General features: G+C 37.7%; 1 protein-coding gene across 5 annotated transcripts in view; it reads right to left on the bottom strand.

The window, feature by feature from the left end:
• CNOT2 (CCR4-NOT transcription complex subunit 2) overlaps positions 1-26,933 on the bottom strand; it is a 93,073-nt gene that overhangs the window by 44,977 nt on the left and 21,163 nt on the right. For 2 of the 5 annotated variants that reach the window (XM_075495551.1, XM_075495561.1), the window contains exon 2: positions 14,446-14,518. The exons of the other annotated variants lie outside the window; for them this stretch is intronic. The gene's annotated coding sequence lies outside the window, so the exon portion shown is untranslated. The remainder of the gene's footprint in view (positions 1-14,445; positions 14,519-26,933) is intronic. 5 annotated transcript variants of the gene reach the window in all.

Genomic DNA, 26,933 nt, shown 5'->3' with positions numbered 1-26,933 from the left:
GTTTTGCAATATTACTATAGGTAGTGCCCAAGGAGAGCTCACTCACAACATTAACATAGCCAACTCTAAACTAAGAGGATACTATAAAATCTCCTGGGAGAATGAATATTTTTAATTTTGCATAGAGCAGAAAAATCAATCTTTGCATTACAACTGACTAAACTTATCATCTTTAAGAGAGCTGAAAACTATATACAGTAATACAAGTTAAAAAAAAGAAACCACTTTAGGATTTTTAGCAATATCTTCCCTTTCCTGTTCCTCCAATGACTATGGTATTTGTCAACATGCACACTATCATTATGAGAGAGCAATTAGAAGTTGTAATCTCAGTCTGATGTTACAGAGCTTCCACCCATCTATATACAGAGGCTTTTGATGTTGCTGTTTAGGTCTTACTAAGCAAAGTCAATAATTTACTCTCTTTTTCTCTTCTGTTACAAATCAGCGTTTTCACATAAGGTAACATACTTGCATATCCAAAGGATCTACAGAAGTGACCCTTAATGAGCCTTTCAGTGAGAAGCAAGTGCCTCAAAAAATAAGCGTCTATCAAAAGTCACATGCTGGTAACCACCAAATCAGCCCGCAATTTAAGTCAAAACATAGAACTTGGAATTCCATCAGCTGGTAAAAGATAGCATAAATTCAATTTACAGTAGAAGCTGCTACTGTTTATGATCCCATTTCTCAGTGTCAAAGATAATTCTTATTTGGCCCAAACTGGAACTGATATACAATAGAATATATACTACCAAATTGCTAGATGCAAAAGATCTCTCAAATCCCAATCCTTTAGTGATAAGTTGTAGCTATTAACAAACACCATGAAATGTACACTGCTACAGATACATACATTTTATTTTCAGGATGAAAGACAAAAAACTAGAAGTTGAGATCCTTTGTTCCCTCATTTCATTTCACAATCAGAGTGAGTCCATTTTTCCAAGGTGACTGATAACCTTTAACAGTATACTATATGCTTATGCTACAGTAGCCCTTCAAACAGCAACTCTGTAGTATAAACAGTACATAATCATGGAAAATAGAACATTTCACTGTATTTCTTTCTTGTTAAAAAATCTTTTTCCTTGATGAGCTTAATACTGGCACAGATTTGCACTCACTGTAAGAATACAACAGTAAAATAGGTGTTTTGTCCATCTTTAACAACTGGTTTTATATTCTTTTAACTTATGTAAGTATTAAGTTTAAATCTCAGAAATATGGAAGACTGAAATGAAGACCACCACAATATATGAGACAAAAATCTGCCAAAACCCTTGAAGTTTGGATAACCTTTAGAATAATCTCACAGTACTTGTGTCATGTTTCATAAATCGATTATTTTCCAAATTCACAGAGCACTGTAGAAAATAACAGCCATAAAGCAACTATTTGATTTACAGATTTACTTAGGTCAAGTCTCAAAGTAGTTCAAGATATAACCAGTCTCCTTAAAACACTGCACGGTCTTTCCTTTCAAAAAGGAAATAATATGACAGACGAGATGCATAGCAACTTCTGCGCAGGAACTCCAGACAAAAGCTTTGAGCATGAAGGAAATAAAGAACATATAGTTATTATTTTAGACTACCCTCCACTTGTATTCTCAAGAACAGCCACCTACAAGGTAATATTTTTCCAAGTGTTCTATAAAGTATAATAATGCTTTCAAAAGCTACACCAAAACTGTGAATCTCTGCTGCATGCACATTATGTCAGGTAAGCACAGTCCCTAACATGAAACAAGCCACAGAAATTCTCCTGACCAAGATCTACATGCTAACCATTTTAAACCTTTAATCATCCTTAACTATTAGGAAATGAACATTTTAAAACACTCCTGAAATAAAACAGCACAGGAGGAACAAGAAAAACTATCCTACATTAAAATAAAAATAAGCCAATGTTGAAATTACTAAAGCTAAACTTGAAAATTGAGATTACAAGCAGCTCCATTTGGTTTCATAACATGGTTGACACCATGGCCATCCTGGGGCAGATATGACTTTGCACTAAGCTACATGGATGCCTTTTATGGGTCCGATCAATGATATGTACTCACTCAGGAAATAATCTTCAAACACACCATTCAACAGAATGCAAACATGCACAAGAAAGACATTTCAAAGATTAGAAAAGCAGCAAGGGATCTGCAAAAGTGACCAGAAGAGCAAACAAACTAGTACTCCATCTAGAGCAGCTGTGGGGAGAAACCAAGAAGAAGCCAGATGCATTCCACCTTATTTAGTGATGTGACCTGAGGAGAAGCACGAGCGTATTCCTTGTAGACATGGCAATGAAGTCACAAGTCCTGACTTGCACACATATGCGTACCCACACACATACTGTAAAATGCACAGCTGGATTATCTTTCAAAGACATGGTTTAAGGATTTTGTCCATCAGGAACAACTATTACTTGTCTGATAATATTATAAATATTATTATTTACTCAATAATAAGAAGAAAACCCTAAACCAATATATTACCTTCAAGAGCCTATCCAAAATGTGAGTATATTTATCCACTTTCTCTCTTCTTGATGCTTCCAGTCATTTGCAGTATTTACAGTCTATTCAAGACTAAGAGTAGTTCTAGATTTAATTTAACATAGCATTTCTGACTTACTATTGTAAAATGCGATACATCTGGCTGTGCAATGCCCTTCAACTCTAAGGTTTCACCGTGAAAGATGATTGCATTTTAGAAAGAAGTGACAATCGTGTCAGTAACTTTAGGGGGCAATATGTTGGCTCAGACTTTTAAATTCAATACGATTTTAAGTATGCACGCAGTGAACAACAGCTAGAATCTTGAAAATAAATGATATACTGGTATTCTTCTGTTACCTACTTAAGACACTCCTCAGCCATAATATTTTTTTAAAAACAGAAACTAGTTCAATTTGTAAACAAAAAGTAACTTTTAAAGGATGTTGATGATCTCAGTTGACGATCCATCAAGACAGCCATCAGCTAAATATACACTATCTGTGTATCACATTTCTTTAGTGATTGTCTTTTGGGAACACCATCAAAGAAGAAATCGGTTATGCTAAGAAGCCAGACAACCAAAATTAAGTTCAGAAACCAAACAAGCTTCTGACATACCTATGTTGTCACGGGAAACCAAAATAAAACCCAACAAAGAAGCCAAGAAGCATATAAAATAACAGGCAAACTTGCATTTCTAGTAACTATTACAGTAAACCTGTCTATGAAAACTGGCATTTGGTTAATATGGAAATGGGTCAGTCTTAGAAAGGAAAAATTCAGCTGTCAAGTTTGTAAATAAGTAAGCAAAAAACAAAATTCCATTCTGGAAAGATAATGAAATTTGCTTCAAATATTCTCATAATAAACTTACTACTACAGTGGCACTTCCCCTGGCTCCTTAAGAGTTTATTCTGTGAGTTTCTCTCGACCAGTATTTTGCACCTTAACCATAAGAAAAATTGCCTTTGGAAGATGTCAGAATGACAACTTCCTACCTTCTTTTGTTTGATAACCTTTGACTGATGCCATTAGGTAATTCAGAAATGCACTGGTTGAAAACTACTTGCAGTTTTAACTAAAATCTGACTTTGCAGTTGAACAACATTGCAGTTTGCTATATGGACTGCATTAGCGCTTTTGAGTATTTTGCTGCAGACAAAACAAGTTTTGCTGTATTTCAGAAATTACCCTTTCGTAACAAATTAGAATAAAATATCCTCTAATTCAGCAAGTTAATCTATTTGAATTTTATCTCCAGTTTCAGGCCTGGGCTTGCCTTTTTTGTTGCTTTGTAGTATGTTTTTTTAATAAAATAAAGAAGAAGGTACTTCACCCAGTTAAAAATTCTAGATCTAGTCAGATACACTCTAGAGAGTTCCTTAATAGGGCATGGGGGGTGCAAGACAACGAGGCAAAGCAGATATAGGGAACAAGAAGTTTCAGCCTGAAAAAACTGTTGCAATTTGTATAAGCAACGGAAAACAGGGGATTTCAACAGGGAAATGCCAGTCTGCTGTCAGAGTACTGGTACTAACAACTCCCTCTTTACTGTACTCCCCCTTAGAATGCACCAAAACAGGACAGTTGTTTTACTAGTCTATGTTCCATGATATGTGCATGAGCACATAGCAGAGAAAAGATCCTCAAGGGACATAAATGCTCTCCTATAAAGAGAATTAAGCAGGTTAAGTGATAATCAGACAGGCAGTAAACCAGGTTTGGAATTTTAGCATCTTAATTCATAGAATCCCCAGACAGGATGAATATGTTAAAAAGTGCAAAGAAATTAAGTATGATTTTTGATGAAAAGCTCAGAACAGCGGGGGGGGGGGGGGAACAAACTTTTAACAGGTTTTCATTCTTCATTGGTATTCAATAGTCATCACATATTCACAAAACATATGTTTTTTAATAGCAATTAGAACAGGAAGTTAACTAAGTAAGATTAGTAGGTCGGACTTCAGCTTCATGATCAAGAGACCTGCTATGCTAAAATATTTCTTCTCTACCAAGTGTTACAGCTTCAATATCAACATGACATACTTTGCCACCTCTGATGCTTAGTATCACTCCTAGCCATTCAACACCTTTTTCCACAAACAACAGACAACTCAGAGGATGCACGCATGGACCAACGGATCTTAACCTGGAAAACAAACCAGGTCCTAAACTAGTCCAAGCCAGCCAATTGCTCTCACTAAGGTCCCACTTGTGAAGCAGAGATAATTGCTCCCAGTATTACAGAAATGATATAAAGGTTTCATTAACAAGGACCATCTCAGAAACCTTCTATGTTGATGAGTCCCCTAAGAAGTTAACAGAAAAGCCTTGGCAGAGTAACATGCAAACCTTATTTTACAATGAAATAAGGTGGTAACCATTTTTCGACATTATGCCCATTGTAACTATTATGTTAATAGCTGATACTCCTCCCAAGAAAGAGTCCTTAACTGTTCTGCAAGCTAACTCCCTGCTACCGAAAGCGACAAAAAGCCATTTACCCATGTGGAGGAGAGATATGTAGTTGATTGCCAACACCATTGCAAAGGGTCTACTTTTTGGTGCTTCACAACAGACAACCATGTGTTACTCTACAGATTCATCTGCAAGCCTGATTACATTCCCTCTTTTTAAAACATCTACACATTCAGTTACACGCCAGCCTAGTGTGACATTATACTTAAAAAAAAAAAAAGTATATACTTAAGCCTCCTAAAGGGTAAGGCACATTTAAAATAAAATAGCCTTAAATAAAAGTGGCACACTAAAACAACAGCTTGTGTACTGATAGCCAAACATCTTACTCATTTTGTACAATTTAAAGCCTTTTAATTCACATGTGAACTGCATCCCACTGCTTCAAAACCTTCACTGAATTTCTTGCATTTGCCAAATCAGAAACTTTTACAAGGAAAGCTGATGGTGAGGAAAGAGAAAACAACACTCCCAAAGGTCTTAGGGAGGCTTTATCCCTCCAGGGGACACAAAATTGAAGACCGGCAGCAGCAATGATACTGGCAGGGCTGGTGGTAGCATGGGGACGGCAGTGGACAAGCCGGAAATGTGAAGTTCAGTTGGGCCTCACAGGCAAGGGAAGATGGTTGCTGATAGTGCAGCTGAGAAGCCACTCTTGGGCAGCGTTAGGAAGATGGCGTCGATATGCTTGTCAGTGAGTAAGTAAGACGACCATGTGCACGCTCTATCGCTGGGAGAGTGTTTTTTCCCTTTCTCTTATCTTCATGTGGTCCCTTGTATCACATCTAAGCCAAGCTGATATCATTTCATCTGCTAAAGTGTCCTCCAGCTTTCTCTGTAGAGTCATTACCTCACATACTCTTCAAGCAATATTTCTTAACAGTTCCTACACACCCAATTCAGTTCAAGCCAAAAATGCCCATTGGTAAGCTTTCTAGATCTGTACTTCTGTAAAATATTAAGTCTTATTAAATGATGTATGTTGCAATAACTATTAGGCAGTCTGCGTCTGTTCACTGGACACTATCTTTTGTTAGTTCATTTACCGTTTAATAACTTCTGCACTATATATCAGACAGGGAGATAAAGCTTATGAACTGAGAGGAAAAAACAAACTTTGAAGTAATTCAAATTTGGTTCATGATCTCAGGATTTAGATGTTTTCATCACGTCAAATCTCTTGTATTGTGGGAGAAGAATAAAATATCAGAAATTAGAGAATAGGACTCCTTTGATTTTTTTATTTGTTTCAGCTGAGACTCTCAGCCAGGAGGCCAGATTTCTGCATCTGTGCTTCAGCTAAAAGAAGGGTAACCATCACTCCAGCTGGGATGTTTCCACATTGATTTTGAGCAAGCTCCTCTTTCCAGGAATACTGCAGTTATCTTTTTTTTTTTTCCTCCTTTTTTCTTTGCATAACAACTGATTCCACTAACTTTTTAAGACAGCAGCACTGCCTACCTATTCCTTCCTGGATACAGCCAAAACTTTCACGTTTAGTTAATCTAAAACATTGTATTTTAAATAAGCCCTAGTTTCCCAAGCATTTCCTGCAGTTAAGCACTATACAGTCAGATGTAGAACGTGATTAATGGAGTAGCAACAGGAGGGGGTTTTTTTGTTTTGTTTTTGTTGGTGGGGGTTTTTTTCCCCCCTTTCATTAGTCAGATTGAGTTTGTGGACATTAAGTCAGTCAGTACTAGACCATTACTACTCTAGCTTTTGCGGGGGGGCAGAGAGGGGAGGTATCTTGTTGGAAGGTTTTTTTTGTTTAGGGATGACAAGATAGAGGACAACTGAAAAAGAACACAACTAATTTTTAAACATTTATCTAACAGTATGCTCACACATATAGTATTTAACGTAAGCTGCTGACCAATTGTTTGAAGCATCCTCAAGCAAGAGGTAATAACACTATTTTCACTTTATGTTGAATTTTAAGAAATATAGGGTTCCTTTTGGTTCGGGTTTCTTTTTTTTTCCAGAGGTATTCTAAAAATAGAAATAGCTGAGAATATTCTGGCCAAAAAATTCATTCTGCACACACAGCACATCAAACAGCTTGTCTTACCTTAAAATACAACTGGAAAATTGAAAACATTAAGTATGTTTAATATATTGAATCCTTGAAGAGAAAGAAATATTTACGAGCTGCCACAACTTCCTGGCAGCATACTTGCTTCTCAGTGACTCTCCTTCTCCAGACTAATGGTACATTCTGCAAAAGCAGAAACATTTCCCAAGAGCACAGACAGATTAAAGTTAAATTCATGTACGGCTTTTTAGCGTGTTCTCCTAAAACATACTTAAGAGAGTCTGTGACTCTTCAGGGCAAAGGCAAAAATGCAAAGTTAAAATTAAAGATTTCTATCCTTTGGTTATTTGGTTATTTATTTTTTTTTTAAATGAAAGCCTTAAGACACTTTAGGAAGCATGTTTCTCAAAATATTCCAGTGCCTGTTTCTTGTAACTTGCTGACTACACAGCCAGGCTATGTTGTGATTACAGCTGTAGGGGTTCAGCCATAAAATAAAGTATGACAAAACAACTTGATGTTTTTACATCATATCTAAAGAACAAGGACACAACCAGTTGAGAGAAAAAGAGAGAGAGAGAGACAGAGAGAGAGAATTACTCAATTTATTTTAAAGTTAATGAGAAAGTATGAGAATTATTTAAGACTTTAAATTGCTGAACTGAAATTTTTCATTGATTTTTCATTATTTAAGTGTTAATTGATGTTAGTAAAGAATTTTCAGAGTTAGATACTATTCCACACTGGAATAGATAAAATTACAGACTCTGAGATCCCTACCATGCTATCACAAATACAATCACCCAAGTAAAATTGAGAAAGCAGTAAATGCACCTATCATGCCTTTCCACTGTACTAATCTTCCACACGTTTAATTTAAACCTCTTCAATCATTCTGTTCTCCATTAAGGTTGTCAAAAAATTAATTAATCTAGATATGCACTCTCTCATTTAAGCAGGTGGACTTCAGTCAAGACTCCCATATTGTATAACTTTGGCTCAATACGTAGTGTAAACTTTGTTCAAATATCAGAAACTGAAATAGCAAATCCTTTTTCATTTTAAAGCAATTCCCCTTTGAAGTGACAGACTTTATGCCACAACATTTTAAAATAGAGCTACCTCAAATTGGCAGTCTAAGCTCAGACTGCAAATGTTGCTTAGACCTGGCCCAAGTCCCAGACATGGGATGGTCCCCTCCATCTCATACCCTCCCTCATAGTTTCTCAGAAAACACAGTCGCATGTATTTAGAGCTCCAAGACAGGATGGCAATGTAAATTTTTAGTGCCTCAACAGCCGGGTAAACAAGCAACAGGACATTACTTCCCATTATTCTGTTCTCATTAAAAAATAAAGAGTATTTTTACTGAAAATGGGACTACTCAATCTTCAGGTAATGTATATAGTCTTGCTCACAATAAAACTTTTGTAGTTGAAGTGCTTGCAAATGCAAGACCTCAACTTTCAGTTTTTCTCTTCCTACAGCTGGTTTCATAATATTCAAAGTTATCCTGACCAGCAGCATTATTACGCTTTCATCTATAGAGTCGCAATAGCAAAACACTCAAATCAATATCAGTCTCAAGCCATTTTACCAGTACTGCAGATGGGGAAAATATAGGGATTTAAATCATTACGCCACAATCGGATGCCAAATTCTTTCAAGTCTTGTCAGGGTCAGCCAAGTCCCGGAAGAAGTTCTTGCTTCTTGAGTGATACAATCCTGTCCTTGCCCTCCCCCACCCTGCACAGTCTTGAAGCAGGACTCTTAAAAGTTTTGCTTTTAAAAAAGACACATCGTTCCAGCATTAAATCTTGTTCAGGAAAGATAGAGAAAGACTAATTTCTTTACCACATTTTCAAAATGTAAAATGAATTTCAGAGAACTATATTTATCTATATATTAAATATTAAAAAAAAAAAAAAAAAAGATTTGCACTCAAAATCCAAATGAATACTTTAAAGGCATGGATATGCCTTTCTCTGAGCATCAGGCTGGTGAGAATATGAAGGGTGATACATTTCATCATGAACCTATATACTGGATAACTGGAGGCAGTTACATGTTACACAAATTTGTAACTATTCTTAAATTAAACAAAACATCACCCACATAGTACAGCTCTCTTTCAATGACAGGAAGTGTACAATAATTAGCTCTCAAAAACTACAAATGGCAAAAGCATTTACAAATGCTTAAGTATTCTTTGTGTTTGAAGTCCTTCATTACTGTCATTTTTAAAAAAATGGTTTCTGAACCTCTGTGGTGCCATAAGCTTTTTTACTGCATCGTTAAATAAATGTATTCTTTACCGCTCTTGTTAACCCTTCCCCCCTTTTTAAGAGAAGTTACCAAAATGCTTATTGCTACAAAGAAAAACGTTCCTGGAGGCAGCGTACGTAAACAGCCCATAGAACAGCACTGTGCACAATTCACAACTTCCAAAACCTAGCCACACACAAAAAAGTATGTTTTTCTAGTTCTGCCCAGAGTTTATCTTCAAAAAGCTAGTGTAGAAACAGCAATACTTTCAATGTATACAGGCAAGAATAAAAGAGCCAAAAACATATATTCCTTACAGTGACTCGATATTTATCATACATCAAAAATTTTCTGCTTATTAACAAAAAAAAAAAAGTGACGAGATTGCTGGATCACCCACATCTAAGTGAAATGCAGAAAAAATTCAGTCACAAACAAATGATTTTTTTTTTTTTAGGAATCTGAACTTAAATAGTTATCAAGCAAATTCTGCTGCAGACAAACCATTTGCCTCCAAAATTGGCGATTCCTGCAAGGGAGGATCCATTAGCACTCACTGCTTCTGAAGTACTGACCAGAATGTTGTTAAGCAGCTGCAAAGGTCTACATGACTCAATAAACTAAGTATCAGATGAAAGCTTTGAAAGCAGAACAAGGAAAAACAGATATACTGCTGATAGTTGGTAGAAAGCAACCTCAAAGTGTTCTTTGAGAATAGGAACGTTGTTTAGGATACTCTAAAAATCAGTTTGTAAGTGACAGCAAGTCAGTTATGGGGAGGGACAAATACAAACACATAACCATGACCCACTACAGGCTGCAGTTACAAAAATTTGATGGTAAGCAACGTTTTTGTTTCTGAAGTGTTTCTGAAGTGACAGAGAGAAGCCTTCTACACATTCATTGGACAGCTCTTATGGTACAGGGCTGCAGAGAAAGATTTTTTTTTTTTAATTAAAGATTCACTACAGTGTGAATCATCACTGAGCAGGATTTTCACAAGGCATGCGGCTTCACAGCAGCTAAGTCTACTGTCACAGTGCTGCTCTTGGCTAGCCAGTTTTCAGCCAGTTGGCTCCTTGGTGCAGCTTTGCTACATGGTTACAGCCATGCCATGGCTACACCACACCATAGGGGTAGGACAATGTAATAGCCACAGCCCCAATTTACAGTATCTTAACAGCCACGAAACTGTATCTGAAGATCAAGATACTAGGAAATGAAGAAAGGCAAGCACCCTGTTGTCCAAATTCACTTTACCAAAAGGATGAATCCTTGTATAATGGACAACACTATTAAGCAAGCATAACATGTAACTGATCACATGCAGTGGTGGATTGAACTAGAGTGGCCGATACAGCTGCCATCCTAAGTTTTTCCATCATGCCTCTTCCCCAGGGGCTGCTGACGAGTTGCAGAATACAAGTATCAACTGAGCTACCATCAATTTACTCCCAGTAGGTTATACTGAAATTCGCACAGGATTTGCTACATAGCCTGTCGAACCATCCGTACAGCAGGTACAGCCACCTCTGGGACAGCAGGGTGGTAATCAAATCAACCACCCCACCTTTCACTCCACAGGGTACAAACTGCGATGCAGCACCTGCCTGTGCTGGTTTCCTTTACCTGCTCAATTGTCTTCTCATTGGGAAAGAATGACAACAAAAACCCAATAAAGCCACGGATCCTGAAAGATCTTAACTACCGTTACCTTCATGCTTCTCAATAAAATGTTAACACTCAGTCTAAAATTTCAATTGGAAAAAGAAAATGTTGACCAATGCCAGTTAATTTGTGCTTCGGACAGTAAAATAAGTGTGCCATGAGAAAACAATGCTAAAGAATCTGTCAGCAAGCTGTGAAGAACATACAGAGAAAAAATGCATGATTTCAAGCTTTTTTTTTTTTAGTAAAGATAAATTTGCTATACTTTAGATTAAATGCTTAGATAGCTGGTTGGGGCATGCATAGCCCTAGTTACGCAGATAAAACTGAGGAACTGTAAATTTTCTTTTAAAAGAAAAACTTTAAAAGAAAACTTAGAAGTCTCTACTTTTCAGGTTATTTTGGAATGAAGTAATTCTACAAAGATTTTTTCGTATGTTATGGCTCTGTGAACTTTGAAAGTAGAAGCCTATAGTCTGATTAATTCACAACACATTGAAATAAAACCGTTTAGGCTTTTTACTTTCTGGGCAGAAAGGGCATCCTTGGTCAGTTCTATTTTCCTCCTTTTATGATTGTTTTCCAGTTTAACAGCTTTCTTTCTTATCACAATTCTGATAAGTTTCAGAGGAAAAGTTATTTCAGATCTCAATTATTTATAGTGATCCAACAAATTTCTAAGGAAGAAAAGCTGGGACTTAGCCTAATCAGGAGAAAGACAGGAGTTCCTCTGGGAACTTACTGACTTCTAACATTTCCTACCTGATCTTTTGCTCTGGATTGAGGCTTCCTAATTTCTTCTCATCAAGAGCAGAGCATGCATGCTGTTCTCTACAAGGATTCTCCAGTTTCCTTCTGTAAAGACTACTAACTTTTATCATTGGTCTTACACTTTATATTGAAGTAGAATTTTACAGTTTGTGTGTCGTCCCCCCCCCCCCCCCCATACATTCATAGGGACTGACATATCCTCTAAATCAGGGTCTCTGAAACTGAACAAGAATAAAGTAAACAAATCTGTTCTCAAGGACTTAATACAAACAAAAATCCACATCTGAAAACATTCTCACAAAAGCATCCCTCTGTTCTAAAATACCTTATTTTAAGGGAAGCAAAACATACATCAGGTATAGTCTTCTGTGAGAGGTTTCTGTGAATTTTCTTGGTATCAAAAGTCCTAGAGACTGGAAAAGAGAGACAACAGAGAGAAAAGAATGCAAACCAAAGCAGGTTTCTTTTACAAGACAAACCCATTTTAATACTGCAGAAAGAACAGAGCTGAAGATTACTCTCATTTATTGAGTGACTTTTCATCTGTGAATCCAGTATTTCAAAACAGGTCTGTCTGGTACTGCTTCATGAAGTATCAGATCTAGTCCAAATTTAAATAAGGAGGGCTGCACTGCCACTCCTGAATCACATGCCTAGGAGCACCCAAGCTACACCAGTCCTTACTCCCCATACCCTGGTGTCTGCATCTGTCTCAAGGATTTCTGGCTTTAAGAAGTGATCCGATTGCCTGGTTGAGAACAAATAAATTCATAAACAAGAACAGTCACCTGCCTTCCTTATCACAGCAGTTAAGTCAGGACAGCTTTTGTCTGCCTGATATTAATGATATCTGGAACTAAAACTCAAACTCCTGGTTACCAGTCTGCATACTCCATTGCTGTACTTTAAACATTGGCTCTCGAAGCTGAGCCTTCACCTGCATAGGGAACTGTAATTCCACACTACAGGCTGCTCAGATCTCAGCTTCTTTCAAGCACTACATGGGAGACTGAAGAGAAACACATTATGCTACAAAAATCATTCTCAGACACTATTAGTGAAAAGGCACACTCTCTAATGGTAAACTACTTACGCAGCTTTGCTCTAGGAAAGCCAAAACAGTCTGGAGACTGCCTTAGAAGCAAAAGCAACACACTGATAAATTATTCTGAGGAACAAGAAACTGACCTGTGCCAAGCATAACTTTTTCCCAACTAGTTTGGTATTCTGGGGCAAGAGCTAGGAGCACATAGGAGAAAAGTTCACATTCACACTTAAATCCTCAAACTGAAGCCTAACTGAACATAACAAACAATACCTGACAAATGAAAGGAAGAACTCTTCAAAATTACTTCTGGGACTTTCCACAATGTATCATTAAATTCAAAAACATATTGCCAAAATGTAAAACAGAGTAATCACAAAAGTAAGCTATTCTTGAGGTTTACTGACTCTTCTGCTCATCTTATTTTAATGAATCTTAAACATGCCATGACATGTTCCTGCGAACATGTCCATGCTACTTTAACATGGTATTTGGCAAAACCCCAAAAGTTAACTCGTATGTTTTTAACTCCAGGTCTTCTTAACGTTCACTCCCCCCCCCCCCCCCCCCAATAATTTGTAGGTTCTAATTAACCCACAGTCTACAGTCCGCTGAAATTCCTTCCTAACTCACAGGAATTTAACAAATTTTACTTTTAAAATGGCATAGTACCCCATTTAGAAGTGTCCCCTCCTTCCTACTCTACTTTTAGGCCATAAATACAAAAACTGGCTACATTATATAGCACCACAGTTTGAGACTTGCAATAAAAAACCAAAACCACTGAATTTTTACTTTAGTCATGTAAAGATAAAACAAAACAGTCCTGAAATTGAACCTTCTGTCTTCAAAGATGATTTTATTGAATTAAATGCAATGTTATCCTGAAATATCCTATATAACTATTAACATAATACAGTTCTTTATGAACAAAACCAAGTTGTTTTCAGGGATTTTTTTAGCCTTTGCTACTTGAACTGAAGGAACACTAGGGATTCCAAAGAACATTTATTTGTAGAGCAGACTATGTTAATGTTAAAATTTTAATCAAGGATTTATTTTATTTCTTTTTTTAAGGGGATAAATAAAATGCGATTGTTATTCGCATGCCAAAATGCAGAACTCACCCACCCACTGTACGGTACTACTGCTGCAAAGTTACAATCATGGAACCCTGACTAACTTTTGTTATGATTACAGAATACTGTAAAAGAAAAGAATATACTGAAGTATTAACAATTATTGCACTACATTTCAATGCACTGAATGTAGTAAAGCACCAACAGTCAACAAAATAAAGATGCCTGTGCCCAATCCCTTTATAACTTACATTAGGTAAGTTATGTTCAAATTTGGGAAACTATCAGAAAGAATACTTTGTTTACAAATATTAAAGAAAAATATTTGCAAAATTTTTAAAAGCACATATAAAAGTAAATATACTTGTTTCAATTTCTCTCTACCACACAAATGCACATATGCATTATTCCAAGGCACTTTTTAATAAAATATCATAAAGTAGGGAGCACATTAATATACTTCAAAGCTACTTCCTTCAACACCTCATTGTTGAATCTACTGCCTGAATATTTTAAAGAGCAAATCTTACGTTTTGATAGCTATCCCACTCCCTTAGAATAAGGTTCTCCTCGAAGAACCTTAAGTGCACTGAAAATAGCTACCTACCTACACACTGTACTTTTGCCCATTAATTTTTTGTCTCTGCTGAGGTAAGCAAATTTTGACCGATGACCACTTCCTGTAAATGAAGTAGATTAATAAAACATTATTAGTAAAAATACATTATTATCTTCCAAGCTTCTTAAAATTCTTATTGTTCCATAAACGGGAAAAAAATCCATTTCAAAACATTTCGTGCGCTGAAAATAATATAAAAATAAATTTAAAATAAAAAGCTTCTGAGTAGTTTTAAAGCAAAAAACAAATGCAATAAAAGCAATAACCACACACAAAATAAAGCAGGAGTCATTAACTGTCAAATTTCATTTTAAAAATCAAAATTAGTACTATTTTGGAGACTTAGGAAAAAGATGAATCAGTAGTAAGCTTTTTTTTCCCCCCAGAAAAAGAAAGGAGTTCACAACATGAAATAAAAGGCTACAGAGATCTAACATATCTACAGATCCTTTGTCCAAACAGGAAGGCACAAATGCCTTGATCCTGTAAAGACAAGTTATTCTAAAAATAATACAGAATTAGTCTCATAAGAAAGCCACATAAGAAATCACAAATGCTCCCAAAATTATTTTTAGCTGTGCATATTTTATTCTCTGCTAAACCCAATAAAACTTGAATACAGGCCGATTCTTTCTATTGTACACCTTAAAGGGAACTTTGCCTCCTTACAAGAAATACAGAAATGCTTCTGAACCACCCTTGGGACAGCAGGGGAACAAGCACAAATTCATGCCCCAACAGTTTTCAGAGATGACTGGAGAAACACAGCCAGAAGCTGGAAGCACAGAATCTGTGTTTCCAAATCCAAAGGAAAAGGAAGGAAAAAAAAACATTCCTGACAGAAATTTTGGTTCACTGAAGAAATGATGAAAAGAAAAAAAAAAAAAAAACCAACCAACCAAACAAAAAAACCCCAACCAATTTGGAAAGCAGAAGCTCTGACCTTTCAGGATCTCCAGAATCAGTATGTTCTGCCTGTAACTGGTACAGGAAATGAACAACTACATCAGTGAAAAACCACATCACCTGAGCCTTGAACTCAGAGTGGTATTCTAGGACCCTAAGCTAGTGAAGGAACCAGCTGGTGCATGCAATGATAAAGCTGTAATTTTTTTTCCACCAAAAAACCAAAAGGCACATTCACACTGTTAAGAGTGATCCCAGAAGAGGCACAGCACCACCAGTTGTGGGTACTGCAGCTACAGGATAGAACTCCTCCAAGCGTTTTGCACCATCCCTTCTCACAATACTTTCCTAAGGTTCCTCACCTCAGAAGAGCAGCAAAATTTCAAAGCAGACCTGCTCATCATGTACACTTATTCTGCAAAACTTCTTCTTCAGCTTTAAGCAATTCAACAAAAACACTTCACTGAAAATATCACCGAAGCACTGATACACTAAAGGAACCTATTCAAAGTGGTAACCACTGAACATGGACTTAAGTGTCTGAAGAAAGCAACCAAGTTCCGTAGGCCCACAGCAGTTACCCCTGTGGTCCCTGAGCGATTCAAGTGTGGCCCCAGTGACAGGGCTACACCACACAACCAAAACCATAGTTTGCCAATGGTGGGGCAATAGGAGGAAGCAAAGCAGGAGAGGCTGCCATCTCTGACATTGCTATACCATCCTGATGCACACCCAGCCTCATCATGTCCTGCAAAGAAACCATAGGACACCAGGCAAGCTGCTGTCCTCCTCCTTCTACTTCCAAAGGTTGCAAAGTCAATATACACCACCAATAAAGTCAGAAGAAAGTTTCAGATTTGCCTGGTTCTGTGAAGAGACCAGGCCTCACAAGTCAGGTGCCTATGCCAGAAAATCTAGACACGCTCTCCCTTTGCCAGCACTAGCAAACAGCAGTGGCACTGCCCGATGCAAGTATGACTTGGCACTGTTGGTATAAGGTTGTGCCTGACAGCTGGTTCTTCACCTGACAAAATGGAAATGGTGCCAAATACTGTGGAAAACCCACAGGTTTATTTTTGAAGAAGGGATTTTTATAAGAACTACATTTTCTATAAAAATACAAATTATATCACTGACGTCTTAGAGGCAGACTGATCTTTTCTGCCTGACAAGGGACTGGATCCTTAGAAAACTGCAACACCATTAAGACATAAAACTTTAGAGTTTCCAAGACTCCCTTCCAGGTAGGTTCTAAACTCAGAATGCATCTACCCCACATTCAGTAACACTGCTTTCTTTACTTGTCTTAAAATGTTATGATTTCAGTTCTAGCATCTGTACACTTGATAATATTAAGTATTTCTTCCAGCACTGTAATGAGTCAGACTGTACTAAGCTTCTTTTATTTCATTAAATTCAGACTTGCTACACATGGAATGGCTCTTTCATCCAGTCCTATAAACCTATTGGTGGGAGCATGCACCATACTTGACAGGCAAATAAAATAAAATCATAAGAGAAATTAGAGAGAAAGGGTTATATTCTTTTACTGAATAGATATTATAAAGTTAATCACAGCATAAGCAACTGGTTTTAGGGTATAATCACTAAGTATCATAATTTCAGCACAAAACTGGACTTCCCCTTTCCTTTGCAAGAAAGGAAAGGACTTGGGTTGCAAAGTCTCTCTAGGCAGTGCCGCTGAAGTAGCTGGGTTTCAGCTCCTCCCTCTCATCTCTTTACAGCATCAAGTACACCAAAGCAGCTTTGTGTTCAGTTCCAGCAGAAGAAAAACATCATGACATTATAATGCAATCTCTACCAGGCCAATTCAAACAGCACTGATGAAATTCCACAACACTCCAGCCTTGTCATCCCTGGGACAGGGATTAAGAAAGCATGAGTAGGACCTTTGTCAAGTATGAAAATATGCCCCGAGAGCACTATAGTCAAAACAAATTGAAAATAAATACATTTTGAATGAGAAAATGCCAATCTTCTTCATTTTGTTACGTACGTATATAATGTTATATTGAGAAGACAACATGCTAATACAAATATTAGTCTATTTCACATATACATACAAATTCTATACTGATTAAAATCACTATAATTCCACTTCATTATAGGGCTGTTGTTTGAAATGAGAATTCTTTGGCCCAAAGGCTGTGCATCAAGCTGCATTCTTCTTTTCCAAAATAGATGTTAATTTGTTGATTAAGAATTTTGCAGGAAATGGGAAATTCTCCTAGCAAAGAGATACCTCATACTCAAGAGAGGCTAGCAGCTGCTACCATCTCCTGGATGGTAGTCCCTGGCTCCTGCTGAGCTTTCACTTCTGCAAAAGGCAGGAGCCATCATGTACTTGGTAACACTATTACTGGCTCTAGGGCCCATGACAGACCTACCTTACACAACCTCCCTGAGGAACCTATGCCAGTGTCTGACCATACTTACCAAAACTCCCTCCAGCCTTCGAAAAACCCCTTTGTACAAACATCATGAAGATCTTATCCCTTCCCAAAGGGCAAAGAACAGCTTTTCCTCTCCCTCTGCTTTTGCACTCATGAGGCACAGTGTTGTACTCATTCCCAGAGGAGAGCAGCTCCAGTTCTTCCACCCTGCTCTTCTAGGCCGTCTTTGCAAGACCCATGTTCATTTTTAGTCCTTCAACAGTTAATGTACTTCTATAAGAACAATAATCTATGTGAAGTCCTAAAATCTTCAACCACAGCAATGGTATTTCACTATGATTTGGATACAGGCACTCCTAGGTATACATCCTAGAACGACATCTGCTTCCCTCTCTCCCTCAACAAGGTACTGCCGGTGTGAATGGCTTATTACACACTACATACTTCCCTGCTAATTAAGCAGTACTCCTCATTATATACTTGTACTGTTTGTCATCCCTGTATTTGCCTTTTTATGCAAAATGGGTACATTTACTTCCTCTTCTATCACCCAATAGTTCAGGAAAATATCGACAAGTACTAGACTCCAGAAAATCCATATAAAATCTACAGTTTCCCTACAGTTACACAGTGAAGTACTTATACTACAGTTTTCCAGACAACTTGTAGTAGCTTTAATCTAGGACATACCTCCTTAGCTTAGTTATGTAGACCATACCAGCATGTGCCAAAAGCTCTTCTTAAAATATACAGTATCTACTGCTTCTCCTTTACTCAGATCTTCTGCTCCTCCACAGTAGTATACTGGATTGCTTTAGCACAGTTTGGTTTTGTACTAAATCTTTTTCAGATTAAGCTTCAAGAGCAATACCCAAGTCAAATTCAATCTATAGCATAGGTTTAGGTTTTCCAAAACCTCAACCAAGTGACTGATCCTCCATTCTAACAAACTGAGGAAAAGCATTAACAAGAAAAAACAACCAAAACAACAACAAAAAAAAACCCACAAAGACAACACACTCGAAGAACTATCTTATTTTAAAAAGAAAGTTAGACACAGAGGAGTAAAGGTCACAGAAAAACTAGTAACAATCTGTTTTTTAAAAAAAGAAAAAATGGGTATTAACGATAAATTTGACAGAACCACAGAAAATTCAAACATTTTCTCAAACATCCCCTCCTTTGATTTTCAGAAATACTATGCAGTATTCCTATTGACCCAGTCCCACTTTGAACTCCAGACTAGACAGCTTGGACAACTGTCTCCACACAAACCAATCCTAACAAAAAAAATATATGTTAAGGGCCAGGAAAACTGGAAAATACTTCTTCAAGCATTCCAAACTTTAACATGGATTAATGCAAAGCTAAAACAAAAGATGTCTCTGATGTTAAGACTTTAGGTTACATACAGTAAGGACAACAGGAAGTATTTTGCTATTGGAAAGGTTTCATTATTTAATTTACAAATCCCAGTAAAAATGTCAAAACAGTGTTTATGTTAAAACATATAAAACATGCATGCCATTTTGCATAACATTTCCTCTCCACCAAGTTCAGATAATATAGTCTGCTTCTATTTGTGATACACTAGTTTAGTATTTGCATTTTGAATACTGGAGAAGGTTGCCCGCATTTTTCCCCATAGAAGAATTACTTTGAAAGATATTTTCTCTGTAGTCTCATACTCATTAATCTTGACTGATGAACAGTTTCATTATTTTCAACTTTGATTTGCTGTTGTTACAGTTCAAAATTAAATTTATTTCAGCATCTTCCTTCAAATTCCGATATTCCTATACTGCTTTGACCTTATGTACTTGCAAAACCTTCAGCTGGTCAGTGATCCTAACCCCCAACCACTCCAGGTCATTTTCAGGAACAAATTGTTGACAGAATCCCCCCCCCCCCCCCGAAAAATAGCTCCCTCCTCCTCTCTGTACTAATGCATAAATAGAAAGAAAAGGTTTCTCTAGGTAGTGAGGCCCTTTTGCATGCTCCACCAAACCAAGCAAATCTGCAGCACAAGGTTTTTGTCAGTAATGGAAGAGATCAGGCACAGACAGCTGCATGAAGAATCCCGCTTTCAAAAGCAACACTTAGGCTTGCTTTATAGTCAGTAAAGAGAAGTATCAGGGAGGAATCACTCCCTAGAGTGACCTCTATCAACTGACTATAAAGGGAGGCTGGAGAGATACGTGAACCAGATTTCAAACTTGTTAGTAATTAAATATAGGCAAGGCAGACCTAGTCACTGCATTTAGCTGAGCATACTTTACATTTCCTCTGATCTTACTGATTGGAACAAAACCAGTAATCCTAAATTTGTCACACCAGAATTCTAATGGCTCATGCTAAAGAGAATATCATTGTTTTATTTGTCACACAGAAATGCAACCACCATCTAAAATGAATAATTAATTAACCATGCACAATAAACTAATCCAAAGTTTACCACTTACTGTATTTATCTGCAGCTCATTTACTTATGCTCTCACATACTCGAATTCAACAGCATCTTACACTCATCTAAGATGGCTCTAAATTGCCGTTAGTATCTCAGGATGCAGCACTTGAAGCCTGAAGTAGAACAGACACCAATGATCTGCACTTAAAACAGTCAAAAATGATTTACAAACTGCTCAAACATGTAGAACTTTGGCAGGAGCACAAAATGACTACACAAAAGGTAGTTAACAGAAAACAAACATTAAACACAAAGGCCTCATAATCTTGAATTATCTTTTACCATAGACACTACTGCTATTAACCTGAGTGGAAGCTATCAAAGCAGAACCCCTGCTATGTTGCGGACAAGCTCCCCTACGTGACCCAAGTGTCACACTTGATAAGTACAGATGCACAGAAATATCCAAGTAAGGCTTCTACAACTTCCTACTATGCAGGTAAAATGAAGTAGGGAAAAAGAAATACTTGAAGCTTGTTCTAGTATCAGTTTCCCCTTTAACCACTTCAGGAATTAAGAACAGAAAGATTACCTTTCTTTCCATATAAAAGTCCAAAATACAGTAATAGTTTCCATTCAGAAAAAGTCACCATCTGACTATTATGAAGACAAATAATGCAGGGAAGTTTTAATTAATAGCTTTAACATATTAACAGAGAGATCATCCGACAATATTCACATTTCTGCATACTTCTCTGTCCAGTTTACTTGACAAAAAAAAATAAACTCCTCTACTTGGCACCTTACAACTACATTCTTGTTCACTTGCATCATGCAGATGACCGAACAATCCTAGCAGAACAAAGATTTTCATTTCACCAAAGTTAGGAGGCAGGGGTATAACAACCCATATATCAAGATATACACACATACACACACACACACAAATACATGTGTACACGCATATCTCAAGAAAAAGGTCTCCCTGAAGACTACAGACTTCAAAAGCTTTACAAACTGGTAGCACTTACATTTGGTTTTGTTGTTGCTTGTTGTTTTGTTGGGTTTTGGTTTTGTTTGTTTGTTTGTTTTGGTTTTTTTTTTTTTTAATTTGATAATACAAGACTCCTATAATGTAAGCTTCCTTTTATCCCCCTCCCCCTGAAAAGTTCAAAAAAGAGTAATAGAAGGGTATTCGAAGTCATAAAACCTAAGCAGATATTCAGTTTCTGGCTAACAATATTCACATTCAATAACATTTTTCAACTTGCTCCTTTCAAATTTCTTCATTAGCCTGTATGATTTGACAACTCCTTTTCATCCTTCACTTTTAATTCCTCCTCATATTGCACCTCTGACAACATAACTTTAAAACCCACATCTCTTATCTGTGCACAAACTGATGTCTTCCTCAGTATCTGGGATGGGCATATACACTGAAGACTTCATCTGTCTTCAGTGAATTTCCTATGGGAAGACTACTTACTTTTAATAAAGATGACTAAAAATGATGAAGCATTCATTTAGTTAGATGTCAGATTGTCAAAGATCTTCTAAACAGATAAAAAAGGGCAAGTAAATGTCACCACAAAAATGCACAAAATTGCAGCATTCCAAAGACACTGACTCGGTCCACATTTCACAGATGTAACACAGGCTCCCTATGAATAAACATGCAGATAAAAAGAACTTCAAATGGATATATGGTCAAAAAGGAATTAAAAAAAAGTAACTATCTGGTTTGGGCCAGTATAGGTAAGTGTTTGCAATATCAATGAAATCACACAATTTCCTGTTGATACTACATGTTTTTATGTCTCATAGATTTGTTCCATTACCTGGAAATTACAGCTACCCAAACCCATTCAAGCTGTTTTTCAGTGGTTCTCCTATCAATAAAGGAAATTTCAAAATATCCATTGTAGACGATCATTATTTTAATCCCAAATTTTAATTCAAGAAACATTAAATGAATATTATCTTAAAAACTCGAAGACGTTACTGCTGGAAAAGGGAAACTGACAAGTACCTTCAGGTTCCCAACAAGATGCAGAAGCAGGTCCAAACAGGAGCATGGACAGTACTTAAAAGAGCAACCAACTTTCTTACTGGTCCAAGGCAAATTTTGACCCTGCTATGCTAAGGTGTGCAAATACCAACACACATCACTGCAGCACTAAAATTAACAGAATTGATATTTCAAGACTTTTTCTCTGAATGCGTAACAGAGTTGACAGAGATCCATCTGTAGATGTCCACCTCTAACACACTGGTCCAAGTCTCCCATTCGGAGTCAAAGCCATGAAGTGACTCAGACTTTTGCTAAGGTACTCTAAACACCCAGAAAATAAACTAAAGGCAAACTCAACCCCTGACACATTAATTGATTTGATCCTGGTAAACAACATGTGACTTCACAATATTTTCTTCAATATTGCTATACTGTAGCGATACACACCATCACTGTCACCCAAAGACAGTGACCTGTCAGCCACTCCACTTCACTGAAAAGCTCCAGAAAGCCGATGCAACATTTCTGCTTTGATGGGATGAGCAACTCTAAACTGCAAGACCTGTGCATCCCATCCTAGATTAAGTAAAACTAATTCAAATTAAACTTTATATTGGAAGGAGTAATCCATTATTATGACAATCATAAGGGCCTTACTCTAGGTGGTAGGACAAGCATCTAGACCAAGACTTAATGGTTCTGAACCCACCAAGACAGAAAAGGCTTCACAGATACTGTGTCCAGAATCACCCCAGTCAGCTGCATCCAACTGACAGGATGTAAGCAAAATTTCTGGGCACTGGGCTTGAAGTTTATCTTCCACTGAGAAAAAGAAAAGATGTTTCAAGTCAACAATACAGTTTCTTGAGTCTCTTAATTAAGAGACCCCTATTTCATTATTATGAAGAGAAAGGAGACAACATCACCATACCTTAGTGCCATAAAGAAGCCAATCAACCAGATATTTTACTGTTAGCAATTTGCATCACTAAAAAATAAAGATACTTCCTCTGTGACGCTCACTTCTGTATTTCCATACCAGTATCTTGAAATCAAGAGATACACCAGTTTCTTTCCTGACTGGCCAAGAGAACGGCCAGTCCTGAAGCCCTAAGGGAAAGGGAGGGGAGAAGATGAATGCATAATTCTAAAATGACTCCATCTTTCTCCTCCTTTTTGCCATTAGAAAAAAAGGCTGTAAAATCCTTTTCCTCTGCAACACAATGAAACTTTCTCTAGTATACAGTGAAAGTCCACACTCTGACTCCAGAAAGGGAAAGGTAGTGATGAACTGTAGGACAGTAGTAGCACAACTGGTTAAGACTTGTGGCTAGTGTATCAAGAACAGGAGAGAGAGTTTGTTGTGGGTTTTGCTTGGTTTTTTTAATTTAGAGAAAGGAAACTGTAGGCGGGGGGGGGACAGGACAAAGCGGGTGATACAAACCTGCTGGGACACCTAGAACGATACCAACAGAGGGAATATAGATGGGTCATAGGTACTGGAGGTAACGCTTGCAAAGCCTTCAACTCTGACAGTATTTTTCTGCAAGTCTAAACAAAGAGTAAGGAAAAGCTGAAGCTGAGGTCTTCAAGCAGTGTAAAAGCCACCTTACTGGGGCGGAGGGGGGGGAAGGCAAAAGATGCTCAATGGACATCACTGCCAGCTAGAAACCCTGACAAAATGAAAGATCATCTGTTTTCAGGCCGAACAGCACAGGTTTATTAAAAGGCAGATCCTCTACAACAGATAAAAGCATTTTGGCAAAACACAGGTATGTTCTTGCATATCCTGGGCTTTCTTAGAACACCTATCCTTAAACTCTGACTATTAAAACTTCTCTGATTGTGTCAAGGCAGCCAGATATGAAGGCAATACCAAAAATATCCTCCTAGGAGCCTGGAACTTCTGACCTTTCTTTCCAACAGCTGAGGAAGCAAGAGGTCTGCAGCAAAGCACAGTCATGCTTTGGCCACACCAGCAGGTAAGAACAGCCCAGCTACTGCCAGCTACCACAGAATATCCATGAGATTGTAGGATGCTTCCCTTCCCTCTTCTGTTTCTAATACACTGACATTACAGTGCCTGCAGTTAAATCCCAGAAGTACAGCCATTGTCCCACTAGCACCTGGGGGTGGTGCTCTCTCTGAAGGACAAAGATGGCAAAGACCTGTATTGGAAAGAGAAGTTATTTTACTCCCAGATGATGTGGGGAAGACAGAGATCCACTAACACGAACGTACTGCACAAATCCACAGCCTGGAGCACATGCTCAGACAGGTTAAGCTAATAAGCATCCATCTCATCTGCTGTTTAAGAAAGAAGTAAACAAAAGCTTTTGCACCTAGCCACCCTCTTTTGGCCCTATACCACACACAGCTTGAAGAGACCATCAAGCCACTACCACAGATACCAATGACAAGTAGGGAGAGTAGATTTAAAGGCCAGAAACTCTGAGTGAAAAACTGCGCAGCTCAGGGAAAAAGAAAAACGGCAAAGTGTTGTCAGCAATCAGGGAAGGGCACCAAGAATACTCCAGCTAAACACCAACTACAAAGGAGAAGAGGTATCTGGTTCAAGTAGCTGTGGGCATACAAGATCCTCTGCGCAAACACACGTGCGGCTCATGCCTCAAAGCTAAAACAATCCTCACATCTGTCAGAAACCTGCAAAAGTAACTTTTTTTTTTTTTTAGTATAGTTAAAGGAGTATTACATTCAATCAGAAGTTTGGGCAAAGATGTTAACACATTAACTAAATACTTCTCAAACTGTTGAACGTAGTATCTGAGCCCCGGCTGTACAGCACAAGCAGCATTTGGCACGGTGTCTGCGGAAACGGAACTGAGACAGTCCTGACAGTGACAACTCAGCTTCTGCACACTGGGAGTTCAGCATGAATTGACACCACTCATCTCAGCACACCTGCACTGTTCCTGCTTTCTTGTTTGAAGTTGGTCAGTATATATCATTGCAGCTAAATCAAATTTTACACTGCAACTGGATTTCATTCTATTTCATCTAATGGATTATACTTCTCCAAGTTTCATTCTCCTTAATTCTTCAAGCATCATATGTTTATGTGGAACTACAAACACGCACCTGTGCAAGTCTAGCACAGTCAAGCTCTGATGCAGAGCTATTTTGTTCAATTTACTCAAACAACATAGCCCAGAAATGGCTGTATCTTTGTTCTCCAATCTTTCCATTTAACCTGACACCACAGTACAAAATCCCATGAATGTTTCAAGCATTTTATCCACTGCTATTTAAGTGGATATTAGATAATCCCAAAATGTCCTTATTTTTAGGTTGCCGGTACAGCAATTTTACAGTAATGCAGCAACAATAACAGAGCAAAATAAAAGTGCAATTCATGACAAACAGCTACCGATCTCCTAAGTAGGACTTACTATTACAAGGATAAGGAGATATGCCTTCACCCTTAATATATATCCTTAGAGAGACAAGAGTACACGACTTCAATAAATACCTCTTGCCAACTTTGTTAAAACCGTGAAATGGTGGTTTATGCACCTGTCAGCTCTGCTTGCAAACAAATGCCTAATCATCAGCAAAAGTTACTCAAAATATTGTTAGTATTTTTGCCTAGTTGGTTTGAGAGCACTTTGCAGACCACTGGTTTCACTCTTACTGGCACTTCCGGGTTCGTCCATCGACGCTGTGCGCTGCTCGTGCACTCCCGCGCGCCCAGACCAACCGCAGCGTCCAACAGCGACAAACGGCAGAAACAGCCCTGCCCTGAAGAGCCAGCAGGCAGCACAGGGTGCACAAGGAGGAAGAAGAGAACAGACTAGCAAGATACCTTTGCTGACATATAAAAGACTTTCTGCAGCAAACTGTAGATCAGCAACTGAGATGCGGAGGGGAAAAAAGGTATTTGAAGAAATAAAAAAGGCCTCATGGTAAAATATTCAAAATGTGTTATTAGAAAATGTCAACTTAAAACAATCAGCAGCCCCTCTTCAATCACTCTTCTATTTTCTTTTTACACAACCTACTCCTCAAGTGGAAACACTATGTACACAATCAGCCTCACTGAAGTCAAATCAGAAACTCGTATGTCTTAAATCAAGCTACATTTAGTGTGGGATTGGGGACAATGTCTCCCTGAATGCAGGTGCTTTTACACACAGGGAATCCTACCGATACCAACATGGCCCAGTCTATTCTAGATTAAGATCTGAAAACTAAGTTGCTCCCCACCTTTTCTTTTTTTTTTTTTTTTTTTTTTAGGAAGGAAAGAGGGTTGTAGAAAAGCTTTTCCCCTTTCCCTTCATTTTTCCCTCCTCTTGTTTTAAACAGACAGCAAGGAAAAAAAATTCAAGGAGAAAATACAAGAAAATACAATGATCTACAACTCCCCACTAATAACATATCCTTCATACAGGAATTTCGAGAAAAGTTGGTTTTCACATTAAATAATATAGCTTATTCTTTCATAACTGAATGTTCACCTGCATAACTGTCTTTGGCCAGGTACACTAAAAATTTGGACTTTACTGCTTAAGTTTCAACACTGGGAAACAGATAACAACTTCAAATTCTTCAAACATTTCAGTCTTTGCAGAGTACCTATAATTATCAAGCAAAATTACAAGAATCCAACTGCATTTAACATGTAAAAGTATGGCTACAACTCCTCCTTCGAAGGTGCATCCAGATTTTACATTCCCTTTACAGGAAGGAGGAAGGTAGCACTGTCAATTAAACAATCCGC

This window comes from Mycteria americana, chromosome 1, assembly GCF_035582795.1.
Source record: "Mycteria americana isolate JAX WOST 10 ecotype Jacksonville Zoo and Gardens chromosome 1, USCA_MyAme_1.0, whole genome shotgun sequence".
NCBI lineage: Eukaryota > Metazoa > Chordata > Aves > Ciconiiformes > Ciconiidae > Mycteria > Mycteria americana.
This window is presented reverse-complemented; position numbering and strand designations above follow the sequence as displayed.